Below are 8,406 nucleotides of genomic sequence, written 5' to 3'. Positions count from 1 at the left end.
AGAACCCCAGCCTAGCCAAAACCCACCTTAGACAAAAGGTCCCTTATAGATAGGTTTACAATAAATTTAATCTTTTATTCCAACCAATTTAATCTTATTAAACCGAATTTAAAAGATTAATCTAGGTTACTAAACTCTTTAGAACCACTTGAACTTAGGTCTATCTCAATCCAAATTTAAAACCCTTTTTAAAAAAAAACTTGAGTACACCCTAAGTTCGCATGCAACTCTGAATTATTGATTTTAGGTCTAATTTCATTTATAACACTTATAAACGGAAACAACCACAATGCTAAGCTAACACAAGCAAGGCATTCATAACGATTATAAACAGCCTAAGTGTCATGCTCAATGCATTGTCCATTCATTTCTACTTCTTTTATATAACACTTATACAAAACGGAAATGAAACAAACAAGATATGCTTCCATTCACTCTTAGACTATAACAATTATAATAAAAGGATGATGTATGATAATGCTCACTGCATGCAAAATATAACTCTTATATTTCATGATGCATGCACATGCTTTCAAGTAATTTCTGCATGCTCGATTATAACATTTATAATACATGATGCATGAATAATTGCACAACCTAAGGTGGGTTTTTAACTATATGACAAACACTTTGACATATAAGCACCATACATCACATGTATAAGCAATAAAAGTTGATGAACCGGGTAAAATTGTCTTAAAAAACACAAAAGAAAAGCTAACTATTACAAAGACAAGGAGTCTCCGGTTCAAACAGGCGAACTGGGTCTTGAACCGCTCGGCAAAGCATCGCTTCTCCAACCATCGTGTATTAAGCACCCCACGATCGTCTATACGATAAAACAAACTCTTTGCTCTATCGCTTACCAGCGCTCCCAGAGTTAAATGATCATTTAGCATTTACTATACGATCGTCTAGAAAAATCCAAACAATCGTTTAGTTATTACTACACGATCGTGTACCTTTACTAAGCGATGAAGCCTGAAGTACAAGATCTCTTAGCGCGATCCGCAAAATGCCCGCCTTCCGCGATTGCCTAAGCGACTACGATGCTGCGAAGCACCATCGCCTAAGCAATCGCTTAGCTAGAGCCTCCTATCACATACGCGCGATTGCATAAGTAACAAAGCGATGAAGCTTGCTAATTACACGATCGTCTAGTGTATGCCTTCTACTAAACAAAGCATCGCATGCTCCCACTACGATCGTCTACCTCCAGCGCCTACACGATATGGTAAACGATTTACCCCATCGCTTAGCATTAGCTAAATGATTGATTAGAAAATACTACACGATCGTCTAGAAAAAAATATCTAAACGATCACTTAGTTAAAACCCAACGATCGTTTACCTGAGGCTACATGATCCAACCAACGCTTGGTCTTCTTCTTCATTGAGAACTACATCGCCATGCGTCGAAGCTTCATCACGAACGACTCGACGAACTCGAACTTTTTGAATTAAAAACTCGATTGCGATGTTAATTTTGCCCAAAAACACAGGGGCCCTTACAATTAACACTTTGTAATACTGAAAGCTTTAACCAAAAAGGCAATTTAAACCCGAAATGTTCATTAAATTCATCCACAAATGCAGAAAACGATTAACCAAAAATGCAGAAATCCACCGCGACTAAAAAATCCATTTAATTCAAATCTATAATTTGGAATATCAGCGATCAAAAGCGGGATTTCCATGAGCAGCGGAAAAAGACTATTCCAAATTATAATCATGAATGAACATATATTTACAGCCAACTTCAAAACAAACGGTTATACAATTCATACAGAGAAATTACAGCATGAATAAACTCAAATAAACAGAGATCAAACTCTACGCACATATGAGGATGTATCTCCATGCTCCGTTACACGACCGCTCGAACAATCAGCAACCTCGAATGCTCGATCTTCATGACTGCAACACAGCATAAACTCTTCGCGCTCGTCCTCAATGATCTCCTCAGTCACGATCTCCACTGCAACAGCAAACGGCTTCCACAGCACCATGAATGACCTCTAGAAAACTTCAACGGTGTCGAGTTGAGTCTGACACCACCAACAAGGTGATCTTGGTATTTTCGATGTGAGAATCCAGAGGGTGGGCTCTGTTCGGACTTGGTATGAGGCAAACGAAGGAGGAAACATCGATCGCGTACACGACTTGGCAAGTGGGAGATGGCGAAGACCTATCATATAGGTCGATGCCCAATCGTTTAGATAAAGCTAAGCGATCGCCTAGAAAAAGCTAATACGATCGTTTAGCTCATCATTTAGCTTGATCTGTCGCCTACAGACTCTACACGATCGTTTACCTTGGGCCAGCGATCGTCTAGCAAAACTATGCGATCGTTTAGTAAATACTGCACAATCATTTAGCTTGCCCAGCCGTCATTTAGTAAATCCTAATTTACTTGACGACTTCGTGAGTTTCTTTTGTGCGGAGAGCAAACTCAAAAACCTTTTCAATCGTTTTGTAAATCATTTTTTAAAATAGGAAAACCATTTTCCTTTTAAACTCACGGTTACCATGATTCAATAACCACCCACTACTTTGGTTATTTAAAAGAAAAAGAATTAATTATCCAATAATTAATATTATTATAAACATAAATGATAACCAACTTATCATACTATGTTATAACCTATAGTTTTAATATTTCATCTCATGAAACATATAAACCATAGTTCTTTTTCTATTCCATGGTACTTAATGTAAATCTCATTTACATCAATCCTCCACTAGATGTATCTCATACATCATATAATCAAAATACCTATTGTCAATTTGAACATTTCAAATCAACACCAAGAACTGATCCTCAACTGAATCCATTGAGCTACCAAGGGGATCTCTGGACCTGTAGCTCGAAGCTCCAATGGTACGTGAATAACTGACTAAACTCTTTAGTCATGGGATCCACCATCCGTTAACTACCAGCCACTCCACTAAAGACCGACAGCTGAACTCTCCTTACCATAGATATATTATGTGTTCATCTTAACCAATTAACAGTGCGACAACCCTTCACAGATCACTCGTAAGTACAGCTGGGCCAATAACCGTTATGCCTCTGTAGTTACATTTGTCTCCTTAAGTACTACTGATCCCTCTAATGAACATAAGTCATAGTCCTACTATGACTGGGTCTTCTCTTCCAAAGAAAAGTTGTGGTCAATATGTTCAAGCCCCAAAATCAGCCCTTAAGGGAGCAATCCCTCTACTTATCCCTTCTTCGGGAAAGAAGTGAATTCTATGTTGTGGATCGAGTTCCCAGATCCCAGATCAGACAAGTCTCCAAAAAGGTAGGCATGTTGAGTTGGAAATCTGGCCACTCTCACCCATACTAATCAAAGGACCGCCCTTAAAGGTAGGAGTTCCCAAAACACTCAAGATTGAGGTCGTGTCAACTATGGTTGTTTAGATGAGATGTAAGTCTCTAGTATCAATGGCGTTATATACAGGGTTTAGTCATCTCGTGGTCCAGGTCTTATACAAACTCTCTATATAGGACACCGTTACTCCACGTCTCCACATGAATGGTCAAGATCTACCGTCTGTAGTAGTTTACAACACTTACAAACGTCTAGAAAGCGGGTTATATCCATAGTGTCACTAGGATCAGGTATCCCACCTTAATCCTTATACTATAGACCTATTTAGGTTATCACATGATCCACTTGTATATCATATATACATGCTTAAGTTCACATAAGATAACCAAGGAGCTTTGTTTATTGGATATGAGTAAATGCCAGAATTAAATAACACTTATTTTATTCATTGAACAAAGAGACTCCGGGAGAATTAGGACACTAATCCCAGCAGTTAGTTTATCAGATTTAGGTTTATTAAGATAAAATAGAATACAACACGATCAATAACATTTATTGAATTAACATCGATAACTCTTTATTGATGACAATCAATTGATAACACTTACTATCTATGAGTTTTAGGCCATAAAACCTAACATAACCCTTCTTGCATGTTGGTGATTCTAGTCAGTCGGAGCCCCTTGTTATCTGTCCTCTTACTATGGTTCTGTGGGATGGCTCTACTATGAAGAATGTTGATGAAGATGTGACTAAGCCTCCCTTGAGATATATTGTTGGCAAGAATCTGTTGAGTACATCTGCTACTGTAGAGGGTGCAATGGTCCCCTCTATCCCTCACTCTTCTGATGTTGAATCTGATATTCCTATTTCATGTACTATTGGGTCTAAGGCTGCTAATGTGTCTTCTGAATATTTTGATGTTGCCACCTCTGTTGTTCATTCTGTTGTTGCTCCTAATGCGACTAACCCTATTGTTGATCCTAATACTGATGTTGCTCCTGATAATGTTAATGTTGTTGCTCCTAATACTGATAATGTTATTTTTTGTTCTACTCCTTTGAACTCTTCGACTACTGCTGAGAAGGTTTCTAATGTTATCCCAAATGTTACTGACATTCTTTTTAACATGGGAGATTTTGTAATCCATGCCGAGCATAGTCTTATAGGGTCTTCTTCGGTTGCTTTTACTCCTAGCATAAGTGATCAGGCTATAACTTCTTCCCCATCTATTGATTCCAATGGTGGTGAATTTATTTCTGGCCCGAGTTCCTCTGAAGGGATTTTTGGGTTTTATGTCCTAAAAACTCGCAATTTGTAAAATAATAAACATTTTCTATTATCAATATACATGTTATTGATCTCATAAATTGTATGAAAGTCTAAATCCAATAAACTAAGACCCATGACTATTGTATGAGTACTTGAACTTTATGTGGAGGCATAAGAGTGGATCGAGTTTGAGTAAATAGTTAAAATGATCTATTGTACATAAATGAGGTTGGGTACCTTATTCTGGTAACACCATTGGATGCGGCCTACTCTATAGTTGTTACAAATAGTTGTGAATTGCTACATACGATGTGATCCTAATTCGTACATGTTATGACATGAGGAGTGGGGCCGTCCTATGCAATGAGTTTGCATAAGATCGGACCAAGAAATAAGTCATTATTACTTTATAATGTTGTTTACTTTTTAAGACTAATTATTTCACCTAGATGACCTAGGTAACTCGATCTTAATCTTGAGCTAACTATGAACTCCTGTTTATTCGGGATTGTCTTTAGATTTGCATAGTTGAGGGTTGGCTCAACAGCGCCAGTTCAATAAGACTCCCATTTCAAGGGTAAGACCGGATAGATAGCTGGGGACATAGGGTGCAAGATGGAGTTCACGCCTTCCCGATTTAGGGATAGGAGAAAGTTTGTTCTCTCAAATACTGAATCCAGGTCTTGAACAAGGGGCCCACCCTCTCACTGGGTTGAGAGAGTTTGGTTTAGTGATTGGATCACAAACCAGTTGTTCATTAGAGGATCAGTAAGGACTTGAGGAATAAGACGTAATCTTGGGGATAAAACAGATATTTGACCCAGTCGTTATTACGAATAACCTGTGAAGGGTTGACTTGTTGATTATGGTTGAATCATGTGGACATAATATATCTACAGTGAGGAGTGCAACTATGGGCTTTAGTGGAGTGACCAATTAGTTAACGAATGGAGATTAATTTGGTCTAATGAGTTTAGCCAATTAATCTCGGATCGTTGGAGTCCATGATCTATAGGTCCACGAGGTCCCCTTACTAGCTCGTAACGGACTAGCTCAAGAATACTGTGATAAGTTAATTTGAAACGTTCAAATTAGAATTAAGAGAATTAGTAATTATATGAGATATAATTATATATTTAATTTTAGAATTAAATGAAATAGGAGAATTTATATATTTAAATATGATTTAAATATATAAAGATTGATATGTGTTAAAATTAATTTAATATTTGATATTAAATTAATTAAGTTTTCTTTAATAATTAATTTATGAAATTAATTATTTTTTTCATTTTTTAAAATCAAAATAGATTTTATAAAATAAAATTTTGATTTTTAGATAAAATTGGAAAAATAAAACAAACAAAACACATAAAATGGAAAAAGAGGTTTTTCCATTATCCATCACCAAATAGCTCACTCAAATGGCATTATCTTTGCCTTGTCTTCTCCAAGTATGAGCTGCGACTCATTCAAATCTTCTCTTTGCATGTTGATCTGCAATATAATGAAGAGATTGGAGTTAAAAATCAGGCATGAGATCTTATAGAAAATTTTAGAGAAAATTCGGGTTGAAGAAAGGGTTCTTCAACAAGGTTGTTATAGTGAGCTTTTCTCTTTCTACCCTTGATTCAAGCTTGTATTGAGTCCCACAACTCAACCTAGAGCACCAAGAGAATAGTGGAAAGATCTTGAGGTGGTCTACAACATGATTTGGAGAAGATTGGAGCTGGTGAAGGAGTTTTGAAGAAGTTCTACAAGAGGTATGTCTTGAAACTCACTTTTTTCTGCAAAAGCATGCTTTATATTATACCAAAATTAGTGAATTTGAGTGCTTAGATGATCCTTGTGCTTCTGCTGCTGTTGATACAATCCTACAATTGGTATCAGAGCATCAAATAAGCAATCAATTCGGTTTAATTTTGGTTTGGTGGGTGTTTTATATGAGAAATATGAAACTGGTGTACTAATATGATTTTCTGAGTTTTGATTATTTAATTCTCTTTAATTTCTGATTTAAATTTGTAATTGGCTCTTGCTTGATGAGCTTTAATGTGCTCCCAATAGTCTGTAATTTATTTGGAGTCATTAGAGTTGAAATTAAGCTGTAAATCGAAGAAACAAGCGAAGAGGTCAAGTTACATTCTTGAAAATCAGTCTCTGTTCTTATCATCGCTGAGCTTCAGTAACTAAATGATCGTTTAGCTTCATGCATTAGACGATGTGAAGAAAAGCTAGACGATCGTATAGCAATGGGCGCTAGTCATTGTGATGTTGAACGTTAGACGATCGTGTACCTGCGGGAGCTAAATGATGCATTCAATTTACTATATGATAGCACTAAGCGATAGTTTAGCTTTGGCGTGGGAACTAAACGATACGTTGAATTTACTATACGATGGTACTATGTGATCGTTTAGCTATGATGCGCGCTAAGCGATGTGATGAAGTGCTACACGATAGCGCTGAGCGATCATTTAGATGCGGAGCTAAGTGATCGTTTAAACGAAGTGCTAAGCGATGCGTTGAAGTTTCTAGGTGATGGAACTAAACAAATCGCTTACCTACAATGTTGAATGGCGCGATGATGTTCTATACGATGGAGTTAAGTGATCATTTAGCTATAGTGAATACTAAACGATGACATGAAGCGCTAGACGATGGTGTTAAGCAGTCGTTTGGTTCTATACGATAGAACTAAACAATGCGATGAAGAGCTATAAGATAGCCCTGAGCGATCGCTTACTACGATCGTTTATCTTTGATCGGGAGCTAAACGATGCGTTGAGTTTCTAAGCGATAGCACTACGTGATCATTTACCTCTATGCGGCAGCTAGGCGATGTGTCGAGTTGCTATGCGATAGTACTACGCGATCGCATACCTTTGTGCGACAGTTGGGCGATGCGTTGAATGCTATGCGATGGCATTAAACGATCGTTTGCCTTTTGCACACACTAAACAATCAGCTTCATGCATTAGATGATGGAGCTAAGTGATCGTGTAGTAAATTGTCTGTCTTAAATGATGGACCTGCACGATAGTGTGAGACACTAAGCAATTGTGTAGCTTCCTTCGGCACTAGACGATGACACTATGTGATAGAAGGAAAATACTACACGATCGTGTAGCTTTGCTAAACGATCAAGCATTTACTAAATAATCAGGCAAAATGCAAGACGATGGTCGTCATTACTAAACGATGAGACTTAACGAGATGTTGAACATATGCAAGTTCAGCCGGTTCGACCGATTCTCTTATGGTCGAGTCCGGTTCAGCTTCAAATGGTTCTTGGTTGGTCCAGTTCAAATGGTTCGGGTCCGATTCAAGCTACTTGAGTTCGTTTTGGAGTGGTTCGAGCAGTCCGGGAGTGGTTCAGAAGCTGTTTTGTAATAATTAAGTTTTGTTTGCTTGTTTTTGCCAAAACTAAAAACCATATCAGTCCGTGTTTAATTATTTATGCATTTGATGTATATTATAATTAAATAAATATTGTATGTGCATATAGTATGCCATTTAGATTTAAAATCCCACCATAGGAAACATGTTACATGCATTAAAAGTATGTTATAATTGTTATAATATATAGTATACATGTTAGGGTTTCTTATATTTAATATAAATGTTATATTAAATGTTGAATGCCTCATGTATGTTATGGATGAATAGCATGTCTAAAGTTTTATAAGTTGTTATAAAATTGGGTTAGACATTTAAAATCCATAAACAACAATTGCATGCTCATGTAGGTTGACCACCTGTTTTAATTGTTAAAACTTATAAAACCTAGGTTACAAGC

This window comes from Benincasa hispida, chromosome 6 (genome assembly GCF_027475165.1).
Source record: "Benincasa hispida cultivar pf3 chromosome 6, pf3_genome.v1.1, whole genome shotgun sequence".
Taxonomy (NCBI): domain Eukaryota; kingdom Viridiplantae; phylum Streptophyta; class Magnoliopsida; order Cucurbitales; family Cucurbitaceae; genus Benincasa; species Benincasa hispida.
This window is presented reverse-complemented; position numbering follows the sequence as displayed.